Consider the following 14075-nt stretch of genomic DNA (forward strand, 5'->3'; position numbering starts at 1 on the left):
AACTTTAAGAATTCTGTGTAGAATTTAGCCAGCCTGCTTTTGGCTATGGGTCAATTTTCCTTTTTTTCCTAGTTGTAGTCTGAATTAATTAAAATCACATAGCTGAATTGGTGGTTTGTGTGTATTCAAATCTAGAATAGTAGCTTTGCTATCTCTATGTTTGGAGGTTTTAGAGAAAAAACTATGTATGTAAAGAGATTTATGCTTCTCTAAAGAATGTAAATGTAGGACATTATTAGAAAAGTAAAATGTAAGGTATTATTGCCCTGAGCAGTAGTATTTAAACTTTTTGGGGTCATTTATCCCTTTCCTAGTAAAATAGAAATTACGAGTCCTCTTTCCAGAAAAACGTCTATACATACAAAATTTTGCATTAAACTTTAGGGGATCCAGTGACCCTCCAGAGGTTTCCTGTAGTCAAGACACCAAGTTATAAAACCCTAGTCTGGAAGGAATACTACTTCACCTCTACTACGTACTGTCTATAGCATGCCATGAAAGATTTAACATAGCATTATTTATATTACAATTCAAGTTAATAATTTAACAGAGCCTGCCTGAATAATGGGGCAATAATCCACTCATGGAGCTGCAAATTGGTAAATTTATCCGGTGACTGTCTGAGTGCAGCCAGAATTTGACCCAGAAAAATAGTTCCTGAAATATGGCTTAGTAGGTGCTGTTGCTCACTTGATACATATTTATGGAGCCTCTACATTATACCAGGAATTGTGCTAGGCAGTGAAGCTAAAATCTTATAAAACGCTTACACTTCAAGGGTATGAAAGCTTACGTTAGGGTATGAAAATAAGTAAAGAAGCAATAATGATACCGAATCATAGGTATTATGATGGGGGTAAGTAAAGGCAGCTAGTAGACCAACAAGGGCATCTGGAAGGGCAAAGGAAGGATTTCTAGATAAAATAATGAAGAGCTCAGTCCTGAAGCATGAATAGGAATGAGCTCACAGCTCTTACACATGTGCTTAAAAAGTCAGCATTCTACCAGTCTTGTTACAAGAACCGCAGTCCTTCAGTTACCCTGGAGCCAGCCCCTTCCAATGAAATACGTGGATTTTTTTGTGCATTTACCTATATATTTCATAACGTGCTTAATTTGCTACTTTTAAAGTTTTTGCATTTAGGTATTATCTTTAGCTATCTTACTGTGGTGGATGAGGATTTTGTTCTCTTTAATCATTACCTCATGATCCCACCCCTTGCCTCTGGCCTCAGCACAAACATATGTACACACACATACACCTCCTTTCCTTGCCACCCTTCATCTTCCCAATATAAGTACATCAGTGTTTATATTGTATTTACATTATTTTCACTAAGTAAATGCAATTATTCACTAAGATATGATGGCTTGACCTTTCCTATACATTTTGTGTCAATATTTGTCTGATTTATTTGTTTAGTTTTCTCTGTACTTATCATTAATTCAACCCTAAATTCTACCCCAGATATGTAAGTTTCCTCTGAAGAAACACATCAGTTATCCTATCAGTTTTCATCATCTTGAAGAAATCTATCCCTGAGCCTTCTGACCTACTCCGCGTTGGACTGGTGGCTCTCAGGCCTGTGGTCCAACTGTCTTATTGGGACTTCTCTTAACCAGCAACGTGGGATTCCCTTTGCTTCTTTCTTGATTTGACTTTCCTTTTTCCTATTTATAATCTCTAGATCAACTGAATGATAAACTATCATCTGGGAAATCATTCCAGAAGATAAACCATTCTCTTAATTTTCTTTTATGTCCTTATTTCCATAGGATACACTTTTTCAATAGCTTCCTTAGAAAGGGTACAAAGGAGGCAATATTTTGACACTTTGGATATAGAATTCTATCTTGGAAATCTTTTCCCCTCAGAGTTTTCAGATCCTGATCTTTTTTCTTCTTGTTTCCAGTGTAGCCATTCAGAAATTTGAATCTGTTCTATTCTTGACTCTTTATGTCCATTTTTTTCTTGCTGAAAGTCTGTAAGATCCTTTTTTTGTGTCTAAAGTTCTGATTTTTAAAAATAATGTGCCTTGGTGGGTATCTGTTTTCATCCATTGTTCTCAGCACACAGTGTGTCTTTCTATCTGGAAATACATGTTCAATTCTAGAACGTTTTCTTGTATTATTTCTTTTTTTCTGTTCTAATCTCTAAAATGCCCATGTAGTGTAAGCCCTGACAATTGCCTGTTTTTTTTAATAATGTAAGTGCCTGACCTGACCATTCACTTCAAAGAAGCATCCAATTCAAAGATGGCTATCTTGGGGTCCAGCCCATGGAGTAGTGGTTAAGTCTAGCACACTCTGCTTCAGTAGCCCAGGTTCACGGGTTCAGATCCTGGGTGCCGACCTACACCCACTTGCCAAGCCCTGCTTTGGCAGTAACCCACATACAAAATAGAGGAAGACTGGCACAGATGTTAGCTCAGGGCTGATCTTCCTCACCAAAAAATAAAAGATGGCTACCTCAAATAAACACATTGCCAGCCACATGACTAGGTAAATAGCCAGGCTGTGCTAGCCCCTGGCCCCCAATCTCCTTTGTTTTAGAGATCTTGGTCGATTTTGATAACTGACCATTTGGGCCACTTGTTTTTTCTCTTCCTGCATTTTAAATTCGTTCTTACGTTTTAAATTCACCAATAAAGAGTGAGCTCTCAAAACCCTAGGCCCCTACCCTCAACCCCAATAAAAGCAGATGCCCAGGCCATGTTCTCTTTCTCACTCTCTCTACCCCACAACCTCACTGTGTGCCCCAGGTGTGCCATGTGCTTTCCAGGACTTGTGAGTAATAAACCTTTTTTTCCCCAAAGTTTCCTGATGGTTATTACTGAGGCCATCTTGCAATCATAATAAGAACCACAACTGCTGGTCCAGACACAATATTGGTGGTAGCTCACCAATATCAATAGGCTGAGACTGGCACAAAACAGCCTATTATTTTGATATTGAACCTCCTGGATATATTAGTTTGTTAAGTCTTCCATAACAAAATACCACATACTGGGTGGCTGAAACAGCTGAAACTTATTTTTTCATAGTTCTGGAGGCTAGAAGTCCATGATCAAGTTAGCAGGTTTGGCTTCTTCCGAGGCCTCTCTTCTTGGCTTGCAGATGGCTGCCTTCTCACTGTGCCCTCACATGGTCTTTCCTCTTTGCTATTGTATCCCTGGTATCTCTTTGTGTGCTGAAATTTCCTCTTCTTACAAGGACACCAGTCAGATTGGATTAGGGCCTGCCACAGTGGCCTTGTCTTGAATTAATCACCTCTTTAAAGGCCTTATCTCAAAACACAGTCCCATTCTGAGGGAGTGGGAGTTGGGGCTTCAGCATATGAATTTGAGGGTGGGGGACACAATTTGGCTCATAACACTGGACCTGTTTTATTTTGATCTTTTACTTCTTATCTCTTTTGGCTCTACTTTTTGGGAGATTCCTTCAACTTTAATCTTCTAACTCTCCTACTAACTTTTCATTTCTTTCTTCTTTTTTTTTTGAGGAAGATTAGCCCTGAGCTAACTACTGCCAGTCCTCCTTTTTTTTTTTTTTTTTTTTGCTGAGGAAGCCTGGCCCGAGCTAACATCCGTGCCCATCTTCCTCTACTTTATATGTGGGACACCTGCCACAGCATGGCGTGCCAAGCAGTGCCATGTCCGCACCTGGGATCTGAACCGGTGAACCCTGGGCCGCTGAAAAGCAGAACGTGTGCACTTAACCACTGTGCCACTGGGCCAGCCCCTAACTTTTCATTTCTAATATAACACTTTAAATTACTAGAGCTCTTTTGCTTTTCATGATATGCCTTTTAAAAAAAGGAATATTCTGTTTTTGTTTTTCAGGGATGAAATATAGTCTCTTGCCAGTAAGAACATTAATCATAGTTGGGTTCTTTTGCCTAACTTTTCTTCTGCCTACATAATCTCTGTTTTCCACTTATCTCGGTTGCTATCTTTAATATTAATTGTTTTCCTCAATTGTCTGTTGACTGTCGGTTGGCAGGACTTAAAAGCTGATGAGAAGCTCTGTACTGATGGATGAATCTTGTCTATAAGCTTCACTCTAGAGCAATGATTCTCAACTTTTGCTGTATCTTAGAATCTCCTGGGAAATTTTAAAAAATACAGATCCTCAGGCTTTATGCCAGGCCAACTAAATCAGAGTCTTTGGAAGTGGAGCCCAGGTAATGAAAAATTTTAAAGCTTCCCAGGTGATTTTGATGCACATTGAGGACTGAGAATCACTGTTATACAGTGACTGCGCTGGACCCAGGTGAAACTCCCAATCTGTTCTTGTCCAATTCCCAAGAGAAGATTGGAGGGTATAAGCTTGGTTGCCAGAGTTCTGGGAACTGAGTATGTGATAGATGCTGGGGTGGGGTGGGGGTCGGTGCTCACTATTCAGTTTATAAACTTTCACTCAATATCTCTCTTCAGTTTGGTGGCTCTATCCAGCTTTTCATCTTCTCTAGAGACCCTCTAGAGAGCTTTGTCCTCTCTAGAAAATAAACTTCCAACCTTTTGCCAGGTTGAGAGCAGGACACCTGCCAAGCGGCATGGGATGGCTACTACTTCTTTTTTTTTTTTTTTTTAAAGATTTTATTTTTTTCCCTTTTCTCCCCAAAGCTCCCCGGTACATAGTTGTATATTCTTCGGTGTGGGTCCTTCTAGTTGTGGCATGTGGGACGCTGCCTCAGTGTGGTTTGATGAGTAGTGCCATGTCTGCGCCCAGGATTCGAACCAACGAAACACTGGGCCGCCTGCAGCAGAGCGCGTGAACTTAACCACTCGGCCACAAGGCCAGCCCCTACTACTTCTTAATAGACTTTAATCAATTCCCTTTTTTAAATGTATCTTCATACTCCTTGCTCCAATCAAGAGGTATCTGTTGACTTCAATTACTGAGTCTTTTGGGGTTCTGTGATGATAATTGCTTTGTGTGTTGGCTTTCTTTCTCAGGATTCTCAGGACCACAAAGGAATGTATCTGCTTTTTAGCTTGCAAATGTTGTGTTTCCATCCTCTTTCGCTTTGCTCTTGTGGGTTTTACTTTTGAAAAAGATTCCTTTAGGGGCCAGCCCAGTGGTTCAGCAGTTAAGTTTGCATGTTCTGCTTCAGTGGCTCGGAGTTCAGCTATTCGGAACCCCAGGTGTGGACCTATATACCTCTTGTCGAGTTATGCTGCGGCAGGCATCTCACATAAAATAGAGGAAGATGGGCATAGATGTTAGCTCAGGGCCAGGCTTCAGCAAAAAGAGGAGGATTGGCAGCAGATGTTAGCTCAGGGCTAATCTTCCTCCAAAAAAAGGATTATGCAAAAAAAAGAGATCTCTTTACAGTTCTTTTAGTAGCATACCAGGTGGAGCAGATCTAAATGAATATGTTCCATTTACTATCTCAAACTGAACATTATATAAACTCTTTGGGCTTCTTTAAGAAAAATACTTTATTATATTCTACCTTGTACATATCATTCTGTACTGCAGGAAGTGTTGGACAAGAATGAAGAAAATGACAATGGCATAAATAGGAGTAATGAACAAAAGAAATGAAGAGGCATTCCTACCAGGAATGAAGTCACTAATTTTCTAAGGCTGTATTTCTTAAAGTGTGGTCTATAGGTACCTGAAATTAGCTACCCCAAGATATGTCTCTTTGGCATCAGGATTATTTGAGGCTGATTGCTTTTGATAAACTGGGACAGGGAAGGAGGCTCTGAGGAATGGAACTTGCCCTTTGTTAGGATACATTTACATTTGTAAGGTAAATCTCTAACTGTAAAGGTGCCTCCCTCTCTGTACCAGGAAGAAGAAAGCAGATGACCTTCTCTCTAGAAACTCTTAATCAATACCAAAGGCAAGGACTTAAATCTGCATTTTATTGTGCTTCTCTGGTAACCTCCTGTAACTGACTTCCCTCCACCTCCCAACGTTGGCACCTCCTTAAAGATTAAGCATCTTTCTTTAGGCTGGGAACCGATTGCAGTGCTCATCTGTGACCCCCCAGCCGGAGGTAACACATCTGCCACCCCGTGGCGTTCACTGAGACAGCAGACCTATCTGCCGTTTCCATCAAGAGCTGTGCTGACAGAGCAGCCTCATGACTATTGTAAAAGGGACATTTCAATCATTTGTGAAACACCCTGTTTGGGCGTATATAACCACTATGTGCACCCCACCTCTTTGGTGTCCTTTCTTCCTTCGGGAAGAAAGGCCCCGGGCCATGGTTCCTCATAAAGCTTTGTTTAATTTTCTCTTGCTATTCTGTCTCATGTGAATTTAATTCGTTCTCCGGCCAGACGAACCCCCATTTGGGAAGAGGAAATGTCTTCCTCCCCTACAGGCCCAAGAACCACCCACACTGGAATTACCTGATGGTTACTAAAATGCAGCTAGGCTTCTTCCTAGATTTACTGAATTAAAATGTCTTAAGTTGAGGTCCTGGTTACTGCTTTTAGTAGCTCTTTCTCAAAGCTGTCTCTCGTCCTTAAGCACAGGCTTAGTCCAAGGCTGTCTATAAACCAGTATAACCACAGCTTCACTTCCAAAGTCAGCAGCTACATTTTGCCTAATTCTGTCAAGGAACCTTTATTTGTACTTATTCTTTGGTATTCTACTTCTCCTTCCATGGATTTGAAATTTTGAACCTTTTCTTGCTTCCTGTGATTGAATGCCTAGGTGTAATAACTTCAGTATCCTTTTGCCTATGTAAAAAACACAGATCCTTATACCTATTCCTATAACAGGTCCCAGGCCTGTTGTCTGAGAACTCAGCCAAGAGCAGAATCCAGGGAGCACTATGCTCAGACATAAGCATAATTTGACAGAGGTAAAGCATAATACTTTCATATGTCAAATTTCCTATAATAGTGATATCCAGAGAGGAAAGAAATGACTGGATCAATTTCAGTGTCACATTATTATACTTAAAATTTGAAGTCTCATTTATCTGCATCATCCATCTAGTCTCTTACATTTCTCTGAAGTTTACTGTTACTTTTTCATTTGTGATTCACAGAAATCAATTGTTTTATCTTTATTTCTATACTTAACTTCTTCATTCTGGGCCACTCTAGTCTGTTCCTGGTATACGTCCTCCTTTTCAGCATTTTCCTTTCACTCCTTAGCTGTATCTATCAAGATAAAGCAGAATAGAAAGACTCAAAAATGAATAAACTGCTTTGAACTGAATACTGTAGATCTTCCACACAATCAAATTCCACTTCGTTATTACTCCATAGCTTTTCCAGGCTTTATTTTCACCTTTAAACCACATACACACTCATTCATCGTTTAAAAATTTTCATTACAGATTCTCTTTCATTTTTGGTACATATAATACTGGCACTGTTAAAGTATGTCTACCTAGGTTAGAGTGCCAAGATACCAACTAGTGACCGTTAAAAATGGTCAAGCTTATTGACAACAGATTCTTTAATTTTTTCTTTCAAAGGACAAAATTTCATACATTTTACTACCTAACATGAAAATAATCAAAGTCATTTTTAAAGGCAGTAATATTTTAGGGCAAAACCCACTTTATTCTCAATCCAGCACCTCTTGAAAAATCCACATTATTAATCAATAAAATTTTCCTGCTCTTTTAAGGACCACTTATAGACAGTGTTAGGTATATTTTTTCTCAGTATTTATCATTTATTTTCTCTTTAACACCAAATAATGCAATCTCTTTCAAATATACAGAAAAATCTAAATATGTGTTTATTAGTATAGCATCTCTGTGTGGTTATCAGGGAATAAAAAATAATTTTTAATATGTTTATCCTGTTAGCTAATATATTTTATGAAAATGAACTCAAGATGAGGCCAGCATTACCCTGAAATCAAAACCAGAGAAAGATACCACGAGAAAAAAAAATTACAGGTCAACATCCCAGATGAAGATAGATGCAAAAATCCTTAACAAAATCTTAGGGAACTGAAGAACTACATTAAAAGGATCATACATCATGATCAAGTGGGCTTATTCCAGGGATGCAAGGATGGTTCAATATCTGCAAAGCAATCAATGTGAAATACCATATTAGAAAAATGAAAGATAAAATTTGTATAATCACCTCAATAGATGACGAAAGAGCATTTGACAAAATTCAACATCCATTTATGATTAAGATTCTCAACAAACTGGGTATAAGGGGAACATGCCTAAACATAACAAAGGCCATATATGACAAGCCCACAGCTAAGATCATACTGAATGGTAAAAAGCTGAAAGCTTTTCCTCTAAGATCAAGAACCAGATAAGGATGCCCACTCTTGCCACTTTTATTCAACGTAGTATTGGAAGTCCTAGCCAGAGCAATCAGGCAAAAAAAGAAATAAAAGTTATCCACATTAGAAAGAAATAAGTAAAACTGTTATTATTTGCAGATGACATATTATATATAGAAAACCCTAAGGACTCTACAAAAAAAACTGTTAGAACTAATAAATGAATTTAGTAATGTTGCAGGATACAAAGTCAATGTACAAAAATCTGTTGTGTTTCTAGACACTATTAACAATCTTTCAGAAAGAGAAATTAAGTAAACAATCCCACTTACAACTACATCAAAAAGAATAAAACACCTAAGAATAAATTTAACAAGGAGGTGAAGGACCCGTATTCTGAAAACCAAAACACACTGCTAAAAGAAATTGATGAAGACACAAATAAATTGAAAGATATCTCATCATCATGGATAGGAAAAATCATTACAAATGGTTAAAATGTCCATACTACCCAAAGCAATCTACAGATTCAATGCAGTCCCTATTAAAATTCCAAGGGCACTTTTCACAGAAATAGAACAAACAATCCTAAAATTTGTATGGAACCATAAAAGACTCCGAATAGCCAAAGCAATCTTGAGGAAGAACAACAAAGCTGGAGGCATTACACTTCCTGATTTCAAACTATATTACAAAGCTATAGTAATCAAAACAGTATTGGTATAAAAACAGATACCTAGATCAATGGAACCAAATAGAGAGCCCAGAAATAAACTCACAGATAAATGGTCAATTAATTTATAAAAAGGAATCAAGAATATACAAAAGAGAAAGGACAGTCTCTTCAATAAATGGTGTTGGGAAAATCAAACAGTTACATGCAAATGAAGGAAACTTGACCACTCTCTCACACCATACACAAAAATTAACTCAAAATGGATTAAAGACTTGAATGTAAGACCTGAAACCATAAAAGTTCTAGAAGAACACATAGGCAGTAAGCTCCTTGACATCAGTCTTGGTGAAGATTTTTTGGATTTGACACTAAAAACAAAGGCAACCAAAGCAAAAATAAACAGGTGGGACTACATTAAACTAAAAAGCTCTGCATAGCAAAGGAAATCATCAATAAAGTGAAAAGGCAAACTACAGAATATGAGAAAATATTTGCAAATCATATAAATAATAAGGGGCCAATATCCAAAATATATAAAGAACTCATACAACTCAACAGCTAAAAACCAACCTGATTAAAAAATGGCAGAGGATCTGAGTAGATATTTTTCCAAAGAAGGCATACAAAAATAAATGGCCAACAGGTATGTGAAAATATGCTCAACATCACTAATTATCAGGGAAATGCAAATCAAAACCACAATGAGCTATCACCTTACACCTATGTAGAATGGCTATTATCAAAATGACAAGAGATAACCAGTGCTGGTAAAGATGTGGAGAAAAGGTAACATTAGTGCACCATTGGTGGGAATGTCAATTGGTACAGACACTATGGAAAACAGTATGAAATTTCCTCAACAAATTAAAAATAGGACTACCCTATGATCTGGCAATTCCACTTCTGGATATTTATGCAAGGAAATACTAACTCAAAAAGATATATGCAACCCTATGTCCATTGAAGTATTGTTTACAATAGCCAAGACATGGAAGCAACCTAAGTGTCCATTGATGGATGAATGGAAAAAGAAGATGCAGTATATATATCTATATATAGATGAAATGGAATACTACTGAGCCACAAAAAAGAATGAAATCTTGCCATTTGTGACAACATGGATGGACTTTGAGGGCACTATGCTAAGTGAAATGTTAGAGAAAAATAAATATCATATGATCTCACTTATATGTGGAATTTAAAAAAAAAAAAGATGGCACTCATAGATACAGAAAATAGATAGGTGGTTGCCAGAGGTGGGGAGGTAAGGCGTGGGGGGTGGGCACAATTGGTGAAAGCAGTCAAAAGGTACAAACTTGCAGTTATAAAATAACTAAGTCCTGGGGATGTAATGTACAGCATGGTGACTATAGTTAATAATACTGTATTGTATATTTGAAAGTTGCTAAAAGAGTAAATCTTAGAAGTTCTCATAAGAAGAAAAAAAATTTTTGTAAATATGTATGGGAATGGATGTTAACTAAACTTATTGGGCTGATCATTTTGCAATACATACAGATATCGAATCACTATGCCGTACACCTGAAATGAATATAATGTTCTATGTCAATACATCTCAATAAAAAAAACCTCAAGTAAAGGGCATGTTAGTTCATCCAATGTAAGATATTTTGCTCATTTATGTTAGATGAAGTTAAAATATCAGTACTTATTTAAAAGACATCTATAAGAACATTTAAAATACATTTCATATATTTTAGAATCTGTCAGTTCTAGTCTCTATAGTGAAATATGCATTATGTTTCCATTACCTGAATGTATTCAATCAAGTCCTTCTAAAATATAAGGTAATGTTTCAACGACCTGACAAAAATACAATACTATATCACAACGCCTGAGGAGGGGACAAAACACGGACATGCATAATCATGGATGGAAAAGCTAACACTAGTAAGATTAACCGCACAGATACATCAGACAGAGTCAACACTGCAGCAAAGGCTCTGGGATCCAAGGCAGCCTGGAGCCCTCTGCTTAAGGGTGGGGGTCAGCAGATGAGGTCAAAGACAGAGAATGGGGGGCTCAAAAAGAAGGTCCATTTGAGAGAGTGAATTCTCCCTAGAATGAAAATATAAGAAAATGTTTCTTTTCCACTCTCCAGAAGGTATAGGATTTACAGAGAGAGGGAAGAGATGATTAAGTTCACTAGTGATGCAGAACAAAGAGTCACCATGTTTAATTAGACATTGACACTATTGGTATATATGCCTTAGAGACACTATTAAAAACCTGAATCTTAGAACAAAACCACTGAGGTGTTGGTGACAGATTAATGATGGCTCTTCCTTATCCTTAGGGTTTCTTTGAGATTGTGAATGAAGAGAGATTAATATTTCAAAGCTTCTTTTATTAAAGCATTAAATATGTATAATATCATATTAATTAATATGCTCAGGTTATTAATTTCAAAATTGGGGATGGAAATCGCTCTAAATTTATTACATTAAAACTATTTAGTTGATCAGTTCATATTAGCATTAAACCTACTCTCAATTTTTAAAGATCATATGTTATCCTATCCAGCACTGCCTGCTTTTTATCTTCTCTGGAAATAGAGAAGTGGGCCAGTGAATTACTACAAGCTCAAGGAGAGGCATGAAGCTAGAGGAATTTGCTAGCAAATGGGAGAAAGTATTCGAAATGTCCTTCTCATTTGGCTCATGTTTCACTGCTGCACAGAACTAATTCAGTCAATTTACCTGCTTGCCACCCCTATCCTGCTCCACAGCCTCTTTTTTAAAAGGAAATTGCTCCTTTTCAAAGTTTTTGTGAGGTAAGGGGGCATTATTCTGCCTACCACAGTGCCTAACTTCAAAACCAAGTTTATTGATTCCATATCATCAACTCTTTCACTGTAATTCCGCTGTCCCCGTCAATCGTTCCTAAAGAAAAGCAGCCATAACAAAATCAGTAGAATGCAGTCTAATCACAGATGACCTTTGATGTTAATTTAATAAGAAGGCTAACACACCCTCTTGTTACTTTAGCTAAAATAAGTAATTTAATTTTGAAACATTTAAAACAGGGTAATAACGGAGATGTGTACCTATCATTTAGTTTAAATAAATATTAATTTTGTCATTTTTCTTTCTCTCCCTCACTTGTCCTTTTTAAAGAAATGACATACAAAATCTTTCCACCATCACTTCTTGCCTCCCCAGAGGTAATCACTACCCTGAGGTTGATGTGTTTTCATTTTATATACAGGATTATATTTATAAGCAACCTGTTTTGTGTATTTTACAATTTTAATTAAGTAGTAGACTGTTATCAAACCTTTTGCACCTTACCTTTCTTCACATATGGTGTGGGTATTTATGTTGATTCACGTGGATCTAGTTCATCCATTTTAACTATTGCCTAAGATCCCATTGTTTTGGGTTACAGGGGCGTTTACGGTTGGTTTGATTTTCTCGAAGCACGCAATGAGACTCAGCTAGGGTGCGCAGGAGGAGGCAGCAGGAGAGGAAGGGAGGAGTGAGAGGGAAAATCTGAGAGTCAAGATGTAAACTTACTAGAGAAATACAGTAACATTGAGGGGCCCCTGTGAGGTTTGTGGTCGTGAATTTAGATTCAAGCCTGTCCATTTGTGTGATTTTCTCCAGCTACGCCCAGCTGCTCCGATGTAGGAAGAAAAAAGGCAAAAAGATATTTGAATTCAATTCTGGAGTGGAGTTTAGCAAGTGAGAACAGCAGAAGGAAGATCAGTATTGTTGAAGGTTTTATGGGAAAATGTTTATGATGGGCCACAGCCCAGAGTAAGGAGACCCAGTAAAGCACATTGCCCTCCACAACATGCCTCATCTAATTCACTGAATGCCTGAACAGAACAAAAGGCGGAGTAAGGGAGAATTCACTCTCTGCCTGCCTTTGAGCAGGGACATCAGTCTTCTTCCTTTGGACTTGGATCCAGACTAGAACTTAACCATCAGCTCTCCTGGTTATTAGGTCTTCAGACTCCGACTGGAACTACACAGTTGGCTTTCCTGGGTCTCTAGCTTGCCAACTACAGATCTTGGAACTTTTGAGCCTCAAGAACAATGTGAGCCAATTTCTTATAATAAATCTCTTTTCATATCCTATTAGTCCTGTTTCTCTGGAGAACCCAGCCCAATACATTGCCTACCAATCTACACCAAATTTATCAGCCTAAAACATTTTATTTTGCTTATAATTTTGTGGTCAAGGAATTCATGAAGAGCTCAGCTCAGTGGTTCTCTCTGCTGCATTTGGTGTCGAGAACAGCTGGCCCTTGAGGATCAATGTCCAAGATGGTTTCTTCACAAATATGTCTGACGTCTCATTCTCCAGAGGCTCTCCATGTGACTTTGGCTTTTACAGCATGATCTCAGGGTACTTGCATATCTTACACAGCCTGTTGCATTCTAAGAGGAACTGTTCCAAAGATGAAGTGGAAGCTGCCAAGCCAATTAAGGGCTAAGTTTGGAAATGGCAGTGTCACCTTCTGGTCAAAGCAGTCACACAGCCTACTAGATTCAAAAAGGGAGAGAAACAAACTGCGTGTCTTGATAGGGAGTGGCAAGTTCATACTACAGAAGAGGATATAGGATGAGATATATTTTGTCACTGTATTTGGAAAATACAACGTACTGCAGGATGATGGATTGTGGAAAAGTTGTTGGTGGCAGTGTTTGTTCCAATAACGGTGCTGAAGAACGGAAAGTGGTGGTCAGAATGAGGGGCTTGAAGCTGACATTTTTCAAGGGGATGCAAATTACCACTGACCATAGGAATGAGGTGGCTGAGGAGGGATGGAAGAAAAGTTCACTGGCGATGAGGAAGTCAACAAACTAAGAAGCCAGAGGGTTGAATGGGAGGTTAAAATGATAAACGTAACAAAGACCTTTCCTGAAAGGAAATTCCCTCTTAGATACATTTTGCCACTTTTTTCTCTATAGCTTTTTTCCCCTGACAATGGTGAATGAGATTTTTTTCATCCACCCATCTCACTCACAAAAATATTACATAATAGCATAACATAAAAAACAAAAAATATGAATTTGAACACCAAATTAGTTGGCAGAGCTGTTCAATTTAGGTAGAAATAGAAAAATTCATCTGCACACCAATATTCCAACTCAATACATAGTTGATTTTTTTCAAGATCAAAAATGCGCAGAAAAGTTCT

Source organism: Equus przewalskii, chromosome 4 (assembly GCF_037783145.1).
Source record: "Equus przewalskii isolate Varuska chromosome 4, EquPr2, whole genome shotgun sequence".
Lineage (NCBI taxonomy): Eukaryota > Metazoa > Chordata > Mammalia > Perissodactyla > Equidae > Equus > Equus przewalskii.